A 17,415-nucleotide genomic window follows, 5' to 3' on the forward strand; every position below is an offset into this window, starting at 1 on the left:
ACTTTTTTTTCTTTTTTTTTTTTTTTTCTTTTTTTTTTTCTGCTGAGCAGAAGCATAGGATGAAGGTCCCTATGGACAAGGCAAGCCCTGCAGTGCTATAGGATCACCCTATACATTGGGCTGGTTCTTCACAGGGTTGTTAAAGCAGCATTAGAAGCAGATTGCGGCAGCTGTGGAAGGCAACCCATTTGCATTGCACCAGATGTTTTGCCCTGACAGCTCCCGCATGTACTAATAACGCCGTCCGTATGCGTGCTGGGGAGGAGGGACAGCATTGCAAGGGACGGGTCTGGTGCAGCATGCTGGAATTTCTTCCGCCTGTCACCAGAACCTCTACTTTAGTTGTAATTTTGATGCATTAGTGTTCTGGTATCTCTGTCCATGCAAAATTAGACCCAGTGGAAGAGTAATTTTTTGCCTGGCTTCCTAAGGAAATGAAGCTCATTGCCATCACGCTGTTTGTGTGTCTGTCTGGCCCTTCCTTATCCTCCCTGTAATAACTTCTAAGACCCTTGGCTGATTTCAGCCAGGTTTGATTGGTAACAGGCTCAAAAATAATTGTTTCCACACATGGAATGAGCATAGACCATGAAATTGAGAAGTCCAAACGATGGCTCCCTTGGATAGAAAGGCCCTAGCTTCAACTCACACCAGAGAGCCCATGCCAACAGAAAGCTGGTGTAAGAAGGGAACAGAATTGCTCATGGTGTGGGCATGGGGAGAGGTGAGCTGGGGAGGATGGAGCAGGATCTTGCCCCATCTGTGCGAGCAAGTTGTTAGGTAGGCTCAGCCTAAGAGTATCGACAGCCGTAACTGTGTGCGTGGTGCTAATTACAGAAACACAAAATAAACAGCTGTGAGCAGGAAGGTTCCACACCGACTCCTTTGCATTTATTAGATTGTGCAGGGAAATTAACTGGTTGGTTTTTAACAGCATGGGGATCCAAGCCGTGACACGATGGGATGATGAGACACCACAATGACTTCTCCTTGAAGGTGACTCCCTCTGAAGTGGTGACATTCAGGTGCTACAGGAGGTGATATGATTTCTCTGGTGCCTTTCTGGGACTTGCACTTAAACTGAATTTGTCTGCATCTACAAGTTATGCCAGCTCAAGTGTATCCCATGATGGTTAAACCAGCAGTCCTCCACGCTCAGGGAAGACACAGCTATACATAAAGACCTGGAGGGCTGACATAAAGAGTAGGCGAGAATAAAAACAAGAGGCAAGAAAGCTTCTTATGCTGACACATCTAATATCCCACAGTCCTCACACAAACCCGGGTTTAGTGCCCTTTTACTGCCACTGAATATGCATGAATGTCCCAAAAATGTTTATGCTAGGACATGCACTTATTGCTGAATCCTCTGAACTAAACACCTACTAAATAAAATCAAATCAGTCTTTCGGGGAGATCACAAGTTGAAGGCAAGCATTTTTCTGTGAGCATTTTCCAATAAAGCAAACTGCTGTCATTAAAAAGAGACTTTTCAATCAAAATTCTCACCCAGCCACCCACAAGTCCTCCATGCCTTTATATATTTTTTAATGAAAAATGTCAGCTCTTGGAAACCAAAACTATTCACTTTGCTGCTTTTATTAAAAACTGCAGGACCAAAATGATAAAGACTTGTCCATGTACAGAAAGGACAATTGTTTATCACAGAACTTTATTTAAACAATAATTGTGATTATTTCTAGCTATTAATTTTAAGAACACACATGTGTAGGCTTCATCTTAGTGTCACATGTAGCTCGTCAGCCGACATCTCTGGCCCCTGTAACACTGGTTGCTGAACTCAAGGCCACTTGGTGGAAGCATGGAGGCAGGATGAGGGATGCTGAGCAGCCCAGATGGTCTTCAGCAAAAGGGCCTGCTGGTGTAGATGGTGATTTCACCTTCCTCCTTTCATGCAATTGCTGCCTCCATAGGGGACAATGGTGTTTGCAGAGAACCAGAGTGGTCTAAAAACCAGTGCATAGGGCAGGAAAGAACATTGGAAAGAAAATTATTCTGGGCAGACACAGGAATTGCTAAACAGAAAATATTGCTTAGATTGGCAGAAAATAAGGGGAACCTTACTTGATTTGAAATACGTACAAGGGAAAGGTGTATTTAGAAATGCAAGTGTGGTTGTTAGTAGTCCTTGTGGTTAATCTGGTGAAATGGATGAAAAGTTAAGCAAATAAATAAATAAATAAATGAGGTGGGTTGGGGTAGGAAAGAGAATATCTAGCAATTGCATCTTTCTGTTGCTGTCATATGAGATGTCAAATAAAGCTGATCATACCCGTATTGAAAATCCAAGTGCTGCTCATTGAGTTTAAATTCTGCTATTTTTTGCAGGATTTAGAGAGAACCCATCCCAGCAGAGGGTTAAAGATCTCTTCCCACTGAGGCCAATGGCAAAACTTCAATGGCAAAGCAGAAGATGGACATGAATCAATACAGGAAACAAGACCCATTTTCAGGTTATTAAAAGAGTTGTGAATTTTACAGCACACAAATTTTATGTAGGAACTTCCACTTTCTGCATTTTTTAAAATTCTGATCAATTCCCATGCCCCCCCCCCCACCCCACTCCCCTGAAAATTCAGATGCATTGAGTGAAGTGCTGTGCTGAAACAGAGCATATTTATTGACAATGAAAAGAGAGCAGTACACTTCCAAGCAATTTAAAAATAACTCCGTTCGATTACTTTCAATGCAAGGATGATAGCGCAGAGGATTATTTTTCTGTTGTAGTAAATTATTTATGTGAAAGTTGTTTTCCCTTTAACAAGTAAATCTTCCTCGACACAATTGCATTAGGTCTCTTGAATTTCATAATGGGGTTATCAATGAATGCACAAGAGTTTCAAGGTAAGCTAAGCTCGGGCCGTATAGAAAATCAGCCACTGTACTTGCACTGACACGAGCACATCTCTTTACATTGGGGGAGCAAAAATCACGTGCTGCTGCTAAAGGTTTCTTTCTGTTTCTCACTTTCCCTTGGTGGAAAATCATCTCTGATGGAGCAGTGGCAATGAGTTATGGCCCTGGTGGTGAGGGCAGTACGCAAACCTCCACCACAGACCTGCACTAAGCTACTGTTCACCCAGAGCCCTTCCCAGGAGGCTCTGAGCATGGCTCTGTGTCACCTCACTCATGGGGACCTGGCCAGGAGGGGACACATGCAAAGAGGGGAAGGAGCAGCTAAAACCTAGCCTACAAGCGTCCCTGTCCCTCAGGAGATGTATATCGTCCCCTGCACCACAATATCAGTATCATCCCTCTTTCAGCACTATTTTTTTTCTCTGCCCAGAAGTAATTTTAATATTCTTCTTTTATTGCCACATAAAAAATAAAATAAAATAAAATAAAAAAATAAAAAAATCTCATCTTCCTCCTGCTGTTCCTTTCATCCTGCTATGGACAAATTAATGGTACAGCAGTGACTACCCCCCACTAGATTTTGGCTTTGGTCCTCTGTAGGTTTTTATGTAGCAGAATATGACACTGGAAGCAGCAGGATGCTCTGCAGAGCAATTTTTCAGAAGATGATGCAAAGTCAGGCACAGTCTGTTTTCATATCTTCCTTGGACATATTTACATGCACTTACTCTCTCTATGCAGCACAAGGATTAACTGAAACTGGTCCAGATAATATGGTACTTCTATAATTCTTGCTTCTTGCTACATATAATATGGCACTACAAACATATGGGAACAGTGAAGAAGAGCCTTGTCTAAAGCTGAACATGGTAAGCCCATTAGAGGGGATGTGTAAAGGAGGAAGCTGAGGCCAGGTTGGGGAGAGAAGGGGCAGATGTCTTTTGACAATGTTTACTTTAAGGATCAGCTCTCAAGAAAAATTACCCAATTTCCCTAATTCCCTAATTGGAATGGATTGGAACAGAATGGAATGGAACAGGACGGAATGGAACGGAACGGAACAGAGCAGGACGGAACAGAACAGAACAGATCAGAACAGAATATAATAGTTCATTTGGAAGGGACCTACAAAGATCATCCAGCCCAACTGCCTGACCACTTTAGGGCTAACCAAAAGTTAAAGCAGATTTATGATGGCATTGGCCAAATGCCTTTTGAACACTGACAGGTTTGGGGCATCAGTTAAGGATTACGTTTTTTTAATTAGGAAGAGCACTTTTTCGGGCATGTGAGTGGTGCACAGTGGTGCTATTCAGAGACAAAAACAGGAAGAAAAAACGACTGCACTGAGAAGCCATGCAAATAGCCACACCTAGGAAATCTTATGGAGCCAAAACCAGCCAACATCTTCTGGCTATTTTCCCATTTGGCATTTCAGGGCAGTAAAAACATCTCCAAAGGCATTCAGAAAGGTGATGGAGGGAGGCAGAAGGCACAGTACTGCTTTTGTTGAGCACCAGGAGCCAGAGCTGAGAACATGAGCAGGACCTGCCATGCAGGCAGCCTGCATGGCAGACCTCCTGCCACTTCTTCTGCCTACTGAGAGAAGCAGAGCTCAGCTATTTTCCCATACCACTTCTGACAGCTTCCTGAAGTAGGAGGGGAGGGCTGCGTACATGGTTTACAAGTTTCAGGAAGACTGTGTTGATTAGCTGAATAAGCAGGCACTTATTTCAGTTCTGCAGTGTCAATGAACTGGTAAGACACAGCCTGAAGTGTTGCAAATTGCCAATGCAGTTCATAAATGCCTACCAAATATTTGAACCAACACCATAGTTTCTAGGAGAAAATATCTTTAATATTTTTTTTAAAAAAATGAGCTAATGATAGTACATAAATCACAAGGCAATAAGAGGCAAGTCAGACATCTGATGTTTGACTACAAATGACGCTCTGTGGGGCTTGTGAAAAGCTGGGTAGTTTCCACCTCCTCTCTCTCTGCTCACCTTCCCCCTGACATTGCTTCTTGGTGATGCTCAGGATGCTGCTGCAGCAGCCAGGGGATGAGCACTGCAAGCATCACCTGGCCCCGTGGTGCTGCTGACCTCTGCCTCTGTCACTCCGAAAGCAGGGTTTCTAAGTAAATTTCCAGTTTTTCTTAAGAACTGGGGTGTTTGGTGAACTCTCTAAACTGCCAACACAATATATATGTCTATCAAAAATATTGGCTTGATAAAAGTAGACGGTGACACACACTGTCCACAAGTGCTTCTCCTAATTTACCCTTGAGAATTTAAACTTTCAGATAAAAACTATTGGGAGTGTAATGTTTCTGTAGACAACCACTGTTTATGTTTTTAACCTTTGAATTAAGTATTTTTATATCCTCATTTTTTTTTTTTTTTCTCAAATGCAAGCCAGGAAATGCTCCTCTAGTAGCATTCAGTACATTTATTTAGACTGATTTAATCTCCTATGCAACAATTTGTACCTTCTATTTTTTTGACCTTATGAAAGCATACCTTCATCTTCTACATTGTTTTAAAGCTGACTCCAAAAGAATTAAAAAGATTAAACAAATGAAAAAGAAAATAGAATTAAAGAAAAATAAATGGCAGAAAACAAATTAACATATTATACACAGTTCTGTTGTGGTTTTATAATAAAAATGCAATGCAATTAAACAAATTACTTTCTGTCATTCATAGTGGTTCATGCAATGAGATGATGTGTGAGGACAAGGGAGAAGTTCTGCAAATCAGCTTCTTAATTACCTAAGCGCAAAGTTTAGGAGCTTCAGAGGAGCAGAAGAGAGCCTTGCAGTATCCAGATTGCATCAGTCATGACTCAGAGCAATTGTCCTGCTTATTTTCCTGAGGAAAAACAGCAAATAATTATTAATATATCACCGAACACCAAGAATTAGTGAAATATGTTGCAAAAACAGATGTTGGTCTTTGTACACTATTTTTTCATCAGTACCTGCAAAACAGCCTGCACTCTGGATGGAAATGATCTACTTCGCCGACGGGCCAAAACTGCCTTTCAGGGTCAGATTTTGCCTGATTTTAAAAGTGTTCTTATTGATTGAAAGTGGATCTGAAATCAGGCAGAGCTAGAAGAGGCCTGGCTATCAGCAGATCCCATTATGCCGTGCAGAGGGAGCTCCAGCCGGAGCTCGGCGGGGCCCCTGCGAGTTAAGCATATGCTTTAGTGCTTTGCAGGACCCGTGCCAGAGATCTCCATCCTTTACAAGATGGAGTTACCAAGCTGATGGACATACTCCAAAACAGGGCTCTGCAGCAGAAAAAGCAGCGGATTAAAATCCTTAACTGAAGGCTTCTTTTCTCCTGACTGGCCAAGAACAGAGGGGTGCTCTCAAAAGCACCCATGATTAAGATAAAGGGGAGTGCAGCACTGTCACTCAGCACAGCCACATGCAGTGCATCCTTTCTAACCTAAGAGAAAAGAGATTTGAAATGCTGATAGACCTTGCTAATAGATAAAGGCTGAAAATAGACTGGTGCAGAGAAAAAAAAAATCTCCTGTAACTGCTATGGCTGCTGCCCCTCACAAACTAAGACTCTGTAAGGGCAGCCAAATCTTTCTGAGGGGAAAAAATTTGGATATAAACAAGCTAGCAACCATAGATTGCTTAAAAAAAAAAAAAAAAAAAAAAAAAAAAAAGAGTGCTGCACACGCAAGAGCTCGGGGGTGATGAAGAGGACACAGGCAAACAATGCCAGTTCAGTCTTAGAAATCCTTGTAACGGATCCTGATGTGCTCATCTCCCCTGCTTTCATTTCTCTTCAGTCCTGGGTGAAGGGTTTGTGTTTAATAACATCATTTGCATCAGTGTGTCCCAACTGACCAAGGTACTAGGGCTGGGGGAGATTAGCATGGTAATCTCATTCTGATGGATAAAATTAGCAAAGATATTCCCCTGAATGGAGAGCTGCCATTGGCGAGCTGCCGTGCTTAGAATCAATTACTAAATTACTTTGAGCTCTAAGTCGACAGTAACAGAAAAATATTGGCATCGACCGAAATGAAATAAGATAAAAAATATGCGATCATTAAATCTCTCGCTACTATTCGCGAATGTGACTCACAAGAACTGCACAAAAAATAAGGCAGAATTTAATTTTTAACAGTGGTCCCTGTCATCATTTCAAGCAGAGCTGCGCAGTGCATGGAAGCACAGCCCAACCTTCCTCTTCTGCTTCCCGGAGGAGCATGTGCAAGCAGAGCAAGGTCCAGAAAGGCTGTGCCAAGGCATAAACCCTTCCTTCGTGCTGCAGTTACCTGCTCTCTGTGCAGCGGACTGTACGTACTTACTGCTTTGCAACCATGCATCAGGAAAAGGAAGGTCCCTGCCCCAGAGAATGCACAGTCTGGGGGCTTTTCTGGGCACACGCATAGTGTGCAAAATTCATCTTTATTGCTCTACAATAAGAATAATAAATAAATACATTAAAAAATCTCTTATTTTCACTACAAGCAAAAATACACAGAATATACCTTCACTATCCATTTGACATGCTAGGCAGGGCAGAAATGCTTCACATTGATGGAGGATGTCAGAAGGACTGGCATGTGCATTGCTTTGGCTGAGCTTTTGGAAGTAACTATGGTTTTCAGTCTGCTGGCTTATGACTGCCTCAGTCACGAGCAATGGCACACAGGTCTGGCATACAGACAACATCAGGCTTTTGAAGCTTGCCTCATTGAACACGTGCACCTAGGGACTTCTCATATCACCGTCTGGTTTTGCAGACTTAAGTCACAGAGGCTGTAAATAAATGCCCAGTTCATCTTAGCTGGATTAGAGGAAATGCAAAAGAGAAAAACAAAAAGAAAATTTTCCATCGATACCCAGAATATGGAACAGGGCTCATTCTATCTTTAAATATTACCCACTATCTTAACCACAGTTATGGAGTACATGGCTTCAAAATGAAAGGAAAAAAATAAAAAAATAAAATCCAAGTAAAACACTACCAGTTGGATAGCAGAGAAAAAGAAATGTGAAAGAACCTTTTATCAGCTTTAAACAGTGGGAATCACAGTAGCATAAGTAATTGATAATATTATTAGCACAGTATACATATCAGCTGTCGGGATATTATGAGGACTGAATCCAATCTCTGTTGAGGGAGTCAGGGTCAACATCATTAACTATAGATCCTGTCCTGGTTTACATATAGAGCCCTCGGGCCAAGTGTCTGCCAGATACATCTCTATAGATGTGCATAGCTATAGGACATACAGGGGGCTAATCACACACATCAGTAATAGACAACAAGCTTTTGTTTATCTGAAGGTTTACTGGAATTAACTGATTAGTGTCAAGTTGACACAATAACTTTTGTCTGCAATGTAGTTGATCATTTTGATGGTTTTATTGATGGAGTGTTGTCTAATGTAAATTGTAAGGGTAGTTGAATGAAGTAGGAAACATTTTAGTTAAACAGAAATTGAAAAAGCCACTAGTAAGCCTATCTTTAAAATGTCACATTCTGCAGCCTTACAGATGCCACATATTGGTAACAACGAAGGCACTAACAGTAAGTAAGTAAGGGGAATTTAAAATGGAAATAGGCACAGTCTACTCATAAATTTAACTCTCATATAAATCCTTAGATGATACCCTGATGTTAAAATGAATGTAAGATAAACATGACATCCCTCCTTCACAAAAATAGTCAACCTAATAAAATAGAAGGGAAAAGGAAGTAAAATATATTTATTTCCCTAAAACATAGAATGGCACAATTTGGAATAAAAGTATGAATAATATTTAACAAAAAATGTCTGCTGTGACAAACTAATTCTTTGCATGGATTCATAATATTATTTTCTGTTACTTGTTAGGTAATTACTTTCTTCCATAGATAATACAGAAAACACTGCTTTACACTGAGACATCAAAAAACTTTTATGAACTAGTCTAAGCTTTCTGTTCTCATCGATTCACAACATGGTTAGGAGCTCTTGGTTCACAGCTACACATAAGAATATTCATCTTCTAACATAAATAACAATGGACTTCTTTTCTGATCCAGCTATTAGGTTATTTGGTGCAGCTGTTGGACAATCTCCTTTGAAAATAAGCTCAGGGAATACAATTATGTTGTGAATGCTTCAAATATCAAAAAAATGCTATATAGTCTGAAATATTTATATTCTGCTATAAATAACAGAAAACTAATTCACATTCTTTTATAACTTCAAAATCACCTTCTTTTCCTTTCCAGACACAAACTGTTCTCCCCACAATAGCAACTCAAAACAATTAGGCTAAGACAAGGGGGATACTGTGTGTCACAAAACGAAGTAATTAAATTTAGGCAGTATTATCAATGATGCCCAGTTCCAACCATTGAAGCGGCAGTTAGTAACCCCAGTCTGTCCTTCTATCAAAAAGCTATTTATTCTTCATTACTGGCTATCCCTGGCTTATAGGGATTCATTGTCATTAGAGTAACTTATAGGAGGAACAGTTAGTGCAGTGATATTATGGAAATAGCCATTTCACAGTTCATGGGCAAAGTAGAATCAAGTCACAGCTTTCCAGCAGTTGTTAGTGATGGTGAAATCTTGTCTGTTTCATTTATCACCCTTGAGGATTCATTATATTTGTTTGGCTTATAGCAGCGTAATAGAGAGTGAAATCATGTCCCCAGAGAAGACCTAGATTTTGGAGATCCCATCTATGCAATTCCTACCAAGATCTATACACAAGGTCTGCAAAACTGGTGACAAAGCATGTCGTACCATGAGGATGCAGATTTCCCAGTTTAGATAAGAAATAGCCAAACTAACACCATTCCACTTTTTCCATATGTAGTCATGGCTCCCTATTCATATGTCTCAAATTTAATTTGGCCACTTTTTGTTCCAAATGCCAAAAAACGTTGGGCTCTCTCTGCTTCCCACTTTGCAGCCCATGAAATACCTGTTACAGAGTTCTCGCTTCTCTCCAAACCACAGTCTTTAGCTCCAGCTAATTATCATCGCACTGCATAGAGTGTGACTGTCTGAGAGAGTGCAACTTCAAGCACTGCACTTTCAAAAGGTGTTGTCACACATGCCTTTAAATCAGAGGAAGGAGAAAATTACAAGAGCTTCTTACATGGAAGGCAATGAAAGTAAATGGATGTTTAGATAGGTTGTATCATTCTTGAAGAAACACAAATCTAATTAAGCAATTCATTTTGTGTGCTTCCCTACCTGAGAGTACATTAATGCATCCAAGAAATCACAGCCCTTTTTCAGCAGCATCTGACTTAGCAGTTTTCTGAAGAACTCCGCTTCTCTACTCAAAAGTGCATGGCGTAGTTAGACCCTAATATTTGGTCAGAGCCTGGTGTTACTTGTCTGTTTATTAGGCACACATTAAGTTTATGCTTGTTTGAAATTGGCCATATACATTGTCAGTCCAGATTTCTGTCTAGTTCCTATAAAATCAGCTTGAAATGGATTTTAATATAAGACTGGGAAAGAAAAGAAAAAGAAAAAGAAAAAGAAAAAAAAAAGAAAAAAAAAAGGAAAAAAAACCTCTCAGTTTTGGAAAACAAAATGTTTCCTGTGTTTAGCTCTGAAATAGCTAACTTGGCTTTTGTGCAAAGCACGTCATTTTAAACCTACTTTAAAAAGTAGATCATATGCAAAGTTATATAACCTTTCTAAATTACTTTTTGCTTATTTTAAACAAGATGTTAAAATATCTTGCTATTGATATTCTATGGATCTTACATGTAGTTATTTGCATCATAAAAATACCACTATAACAACGTCAAGTCAGAAGTGGCTGATAAGAAGCAAACACAATATGTTACTTTTTATTTTTACAAGTATCATCTTTTTATACATAAAGCATAAAAGAACCTTTTACATGTAGCTGTACATGTCAAGGATTCCCAGCTGTGCCTGGCAATGTGTGATTAGGTAGAAATATGAAAAGAAAAGAGACAATCTGTAGTCTGCTCTATGGCCAGGTACAACAGTCAGCAGAATGGCAGAGAGTGGTGGCCCTCTTGGGCAGCATTGGGAAGATGGGATGGACAAAACAACTTTGTGTGTGAGGTTGTGCTTTTACCCTGACCACCCACAAAGAACAGGGAGGAAGGGGATGTTCAGAGGTAACCTCAATTTCCTGTGCTGGACCAGCATATTGCAAGCCTAAACTACAATCCAGAGAGATGTTAGGGATCTCTAGAAAATGCAGATGATGTTCTGTCAATGCACAAATATGCCTTAAAAGCACAACTGAGACAGGTATCACATGTATATCTAAAATGCATTCATCAAAATATATCTGTTCTACAGTGGAAAGGAAAAATCAGTTTAGATAGGAAGTACGGATATCTTCACCATGAACTTCAGCACAACATCCCATTTCTACAGTAACTATCCCAATTTCTTCAGCTTCTATAGGGAGAATGGAGAATTTGAATTCTGAGTTCTTATATGAGAGGTAGTTTGTTTTTCCACAAATGCTTCCTCACCAGACCAATTGTGAATTGCCTCATCAGGTATCATCACAACTTGAGGATTTTTCTTTCTGTCTCTACTCTCTCCTTGCCTTCTCTCTAAACTTATCTTTTCCAGGAAACGTTTGAGTTCACTATTCTCTCCTGCCTGCATTTCTTCTGTCTTAACTTTTACTTAATTCTCCAGAATGCCTTTGGCCATCTCTTTTTCTATTTCAACAACGGCATTGTCATTGACAACTAAAAGGTCCATATTCTTACTCTCAGCCACCTTGGCTCTGAGCACCAAGGATTCTTCCTGTTTTCCTCTCCTCCTGCAGCTTCTTTTGCCATCCCACTGGAGCACTGAAAAAGATGAGATATGCAAGAGTGGAAGATGCTGCTATTTGTCACTGGGCTCACTGTGTAGAAGCAACACAAGGTCTCTTTGTGCCCAGTATAAACATCTCTAGTTCACAAGTTCAGCAAATTGAATAATATGAAATACATAGGTAATATCCCATTTATGTAACAAATTAATACAAAGTAGTAATCTTAATGGCAAAAATATTCTCTAATCATTAAGATCAAAGGATAAATCTGAGACAAAATACTTTAAAACACTTTGCCCAACAATTCTGTACTCAGCAGCAATATTAAATTAGGCTAACAAATAAGAAAGAAAGCATCAAAATTACAAATAGTAAGGAGATTAAAAGAGTGTTGTTAGTATGATTAAATGATTTTGGGGTTGGCATAAATAAAGAAATAATCCAGAGATATGTTTTCTATTTCAAAGTAATATAAAGGCTGTGTATTACATAAAATAAGGGATTACCAAAAAATTTTGCTTATCCCAGGATTCTAATTGCTTTATCTTGCCAAAATTTTTCATTGGGTTAAATACAAAGACCTTCATTCAGTAGTTACCAAGGCTTTCTTCAGGAAAATTCCCCTTGGCCTCATCGTTTTCTCTACAATTTTCACAGTCTTACAGGCAACTCACAGCTGCCCTATGGTACAATTTGTCAGTCATGATATACTGCTAGATATGTTATATGGGTGTGTGTGTGAGATATAATGATGTGCAAAACAGAATATGTATTATTTAAAATATAAGAGGAGAATGCTATTTCAATCTCTGCTAATTTGCATTTCATATTCCCAAAACATCGTAATACTATTATAAAGTATTGATCCAAGCATGACCATTTGATTTCACATCAATACTAATATGACTTTTCCATGATCTGTTGACATGTGGGATTTTCCTGAGTGAGATATTTTTTCTGAGTGAAATAAATACCTACCAATGCCTGACTATTTTCTCTGGTAAATCTGGATTCAGCTGTTCTGTATGAACAGCTGTTGGTAACAATGTAAATCACCCTGTCCCAAAACTTGAATATAGATTTTTACTAGTAGACTTAGATTTCTATTTTAATGCTTTCCATAATCTCTTTCTTTCCCTTTCCTTCCTTGATATAAAGGTGTCTTTCCAATATTGTGTGTTGTCTACAGCTATACTCAGCATCCTAAGCATAGCCAGAAAATGTCTTGTAGGAGAAAGAGTCCTTCAAAATCTCATTTGGATACTCAGTGTGGTTGTTCAGGACCTACTGCTGGAATAACAACCTTCTACTGAGTCTCTCTGAATTACGTTTTTTTTATTATTATTATTATTATTATTTTTATGGAACAACTCTTGGTTTACTGTTTTTTCATATACAGATGCCCAAATCATATGGGTTCAGCAACCCCATTTCTTCTGTCCCACTAGATAGGCATACAGAGTGATACTCAAATAGCCTTTTGTTTTCTCAGCGCTGCTGATGTACTTCTTCCTACTAAACCCTTGTTTCTATCAACATTACTCAAGAGTTTCAACCTACACTTTTGTTACTTTTTTCTGGTGGTTACCAACTTGAAACCTACTCAGTGGTTGGGGATAATGACTTACTTTTGCTGCAGATATCCATGTGGAGATCCCTTCCCTGTCTATACACACACACATACCCCACATGATTTCTGCTAAAGACAACACCACCACTTCCATTGACTTACTTGGAGCAGACCTGGATCTTACTGGCATGGAAAGCTTGAATGGGAGAATGTGGTATGTCTGGGAAGTGTGCTAAAAATTAACCAATATTGGATTCATCCCAGATTTAGCCCAAAACCAGCCATCCCATTTTCCTCAGAGAAACCAGGGAACACAAGGAAGAGGCAGAAATTGTCACTTGCCTCTAGGGAGATGTGTGTCTTTTCCATCGTCTGCCAAGACCTGAAAATGGTTCACAACCTCAAAATCTAGCAAGAGCCGTCACTGCTCCTGGACCACAGGGTTACTGCAGGGGTAAAAACTTCACTGGGGCAGGGGACAAACTCTAATGGCTGATCCAAAGCAATTTAAATCACTTTGAGAGTTTGCTAGAGCTCTATCACTTCCTTCTTGGTTCTCTTGATAGACTGTGTGTATTATTCTATGTCCTGCCATCTACTCACTTTCACACATCACTTTCCTTACTTTTGAAGATATCAGCATATTGCAGTATACAATTACAGAACCTGAAAACTCAATTAATGTGCTATTTACATGAGTATTAACTAGAACAATGCCTATAAATGCATTAGGAAAAAAAAATCTTCTTACGGATTGCAAATAAACTTTTAAGAACTGACCCAGTGCCAATCCTTTCAGCGCCTGTCTGGATATAGGTAATTATTTTAGTTAATGGCACAGCACAAGGTCCCAGAGTACACACATAAACCCACATTTTCCAAGAGAGATTGAAGCAGGGATTACATAAAAGGTTTTAGTAAAAACTACAGACTTGTTCTCATCTAAAGCTAATACCCATTCACATTCTCTATTAACGTAAACAGATAATTTACCCTTAATTTAAGGACCCTTCACATCAAGCATAATCATCTTAAGGAAGATATGTGGTCAGCATAAAAAAGATGTATTTTACATCTTATGTCTCCTGCTTTTCATTCAAGCTCAGCTCTGCATCCTGTTTTCTCCAGCCAATGCAGGCTTCTATATTGCTATTTCTCCTCAGCCAGAACTTGCCAGGTATGGTCTCTGCTTTGCTGAAACCCTGACAAAGGGAGCCTGGGCTTGGCCACTGAAGCCTGAGGGCCCCACCAGCACCATTCTTACACTCACTTAGCAGAAGATGGACCATACATAACTTGAGCATGCAATCCCATTTTGACAGAAATAAAATGAAAAGGTGGATGTATGTAATTAGCAGGAAGGCATTGTTGCACTTTCCAAGTTAGCACATGGGGCTGGATGGTTGTAATTTGATTGATTGATTGATTGGTTTGACTATTTTTTACTGGGAGGCTAAAAATGAGCAGTTACTAGTATTACACTGCTTTTGTATGGGAGTCTGGGACCATCCATCACAAGTCACTTGCAAACAGTGGGGCAAATGCAGCCAGACTTTGCTAAGCTGCCTTATGGAAAGAACACAACTGTGGTGGTAAAATGAGCAGAGGAGCCATGGAGCAAAGCAGCCAGGGCTGGAGCGGCGAGTCCAAGAGCAGTCACCCAGCTGTGGTGCCAGCAACAAGGGCTGGCTGCAGGAGGGGAGTTCTTCCTTCAACCCTGAGCAAACTGCGTCTGAACCACTGAGGAGGTCTCAGCCTGTCTGACTGGGTTCTTCTTGCTCGTCCTTTCAGACTTGCTAATTACCTTTAGTCTCTCAGGCATGTGGCCTTGCTCTGACCTGTTGCTCTTGTAGAGAGCCTTGCAGAGCAGGACATACTACAGGGGCTCTGTGCACCTCAGCAGAGCCAACATGAACTCTAGTGAAAGAAGCTCGATGGGATTTCCTTCTGCTAGCCCCTGCCTTGTGTGGGAGCTGAGAGCACCTTGCCTGAAGGCAGAGTGTATGTCCTTCTGGGCAGGAATTCTGGACCGCCAAGACATGCCTTCTTGTTACTGGCTACTTATTCCAAGAAAAGAGGCCTTTTTAGCTTTCCGTTGACCTCTTGACTTAGAAACAGTTATCTTTCACTCTGGGAAGAACATACCTTTCCAGCTCTCTTACTGCCTCATTCGACCCCATTGGGCTCATCGACACAAACAGGCATAGAGACATCAAATTGCCCTAATTGGGTCAGGCCATAGGTCTGGTCGTGGCCAGCGATGATTGCTTAGAGAAAGAACAGAAGAAGTGGGGCCCTACAGAAGGACCCTGCCCTTGGTGAATCTGCCCAGCTACCAGCAGAGTAAAGGCTGCAGCTGGTATCTGCCACCTGATGATGCAAATATGGAAATACCAGATAACAGAAAAAAAAAAAGTTTTTTTTTTTTTTAAAAAACTCAGACACATGCTTTTGATGAAACAACACAAATACATATCTGCAATTGCATGTGACATAGGCCTTTATATGTGAATCACTAATGTCATGTTTCACTGTGCTTCTGTACTTGCAATAAAATAGATGGATTGGCACTTTCTGGACATAGTAAAGATAGAAAGTACATTTTTTTACTATCAGTAGGATTCCTTTAATTCTCTCTCAAAATATTTGCACTGTGGTCTGTCTCCTTCCAACTTACTCTGTGCATTTCATGGGAGGCCTTTGAGTTTCTGTGATCCAAGTTCTCATCCCCATTTCTGACAAAGGCGTCACACTCCATACCTTTGTAACTACTATTAGAATTAGCTTGCACAGGCAAGCTGCAGCCCAGCAGACTATTCAGCATTAGTCCAAGCTCTGCCAAAAGCATAGTCTTCAAAAGTTCTGGTAGGTTTTGACCACCTTCATCAAGCTTAGAGGCAAGGCCCTATAACAGCTGCTGCTCAGGCTGTCCCCGTGCACAGCACATTACACTTTAACTCTCTGTCTTTGCAAAACTGCACATCCTTCCTACAATTTGAAGCATCCTCCTCTTCCTAGGATCTTATTCTTTCTCCTGTGCGCTGCTCTGCAAGGGGCAGAAAGTACCTTTGGATGTACAAAGTACTAGGGTTAAAAAAAAAAAAAAAAAAAAAAAAGGCATGCTATTCATTGTCAATGTTTACATAAGTGGAAAAAACATTGCTTACCAAACAGAAGGTAAAGGCTATACCATCTGAAGTGTGCAGGGTGTTTTTTTCCTGCTGAGCCATGTCGGGCAGTGCAGGTGGAGCCTCTCCTGGGTACAGCAGAGCAGACAGGCACAGCTTTGCTGAGTGTTTCTGCTCTCACAACCACGCACAAACCTAGAGCTGTGCTCCTTATCTTTCTTTCTTTTCAGTAGGCTAAAAGATAGCAGTTTGTAAGACAAGCAACAGCCAGGCCTTGTAGCCTTTGGTTTTAACCAAAATAACCACAGTATTCCACTGGGGAACAAAGGAGAGAAGTGTCCGGATCTGGACCTTGCTGGCTGGCCGATGCAAGGAGCAGGTTAGGGGCTGGAGGAAGATGTCTCCTGCTTTCAGCTGTCCTTTGCTCATAACAACAGAAAGCTTTGATCCAGCCACATCTTGGCTCCAAGAGGGAAAGCCAAGCCTTCTCTTCGGGCTGCTGCAGCCTCCAGGCCCCTTGTGCTGCCCTGCCTGTCCCAGCAGCTGCCCACTGAGCATCGCCGCCTTTCACATCCCCTTCCCTGCTTGCACAGTCCACAGCCAGCATTTTTTTTTTTTTTTTTAATCGCAGAAAGGCCTCCCCGCCTAATCTAATTCCCGCTCCTTTGTCACAAGCAGATGTCACTTTTACATCTGTGCGTCTGCTCGAGCGCCCGGCTCCTCCAGCCCAGCAGATGTTGCCGCCGCCAAGGCAGCAGCGAGGAGGGGTGTGGGGGGGAAACAAAAAAAAGCAAGGCTCAGATCCCTCTGCTGGCGGCGGCCTGAATGCCACGGCCCGGGCCTGCGCAGCGAAAAGAGAGAAAAACCCCGGGAGGGTTTCGTAGCTGACCCTAACCGCGCCGCTCCCCATCCCAAATGCGGATACTCGAAGGGGAGCTGCTCGCCGTCCTCCCCACGGGGGAGCTCCGGGCAGAGCAAGCGAGGGGAACCCTACGCCGGTGCCCGGGGCTTGCTGCGGCCGCGGGTGACCGCGA

The 17,415-nt window shown here is 41.1% G+C and overlaps 1 long non-coding RNA gene across 1 annotated transcript; it reads right to left on the bottom strand.

Moving 5' to 3' along the window:
- Positions 1–1,504: 1,504 nt before the first annotated feature.
- Positions 1,505–5,992, bottom strand: LOC118166532. The gene is made up of 3 exons (XR_004750558.1): positions 5,860–5,992; positions 5,652–5,750; positions 1,505–1,967 (listed from the first exon to the last, which is right to left on the bottom strand). It is a non-coding gene; the product is annotated as an uncharacterized LOC118166532 (long non-coding RNA).
- Positions 5,993–17,415: the final 11,423 nt, after the last annotated feature.

Source organism: Oxyura jamaicensis, chromosome 4, assembly GCF_011077185.1.
Source record: "Oxyura jamaicensis isolate SHBP4307 breed ruddy duck chromosome 4, BPBGC_Ojam_1.0, whole genome shotgun sequence".
NCBI lineage: Eukaryota > Metazoa > Chordata > Aves > Anseriformes > Anatidae > Oxyura > Oxyura jamaicensis.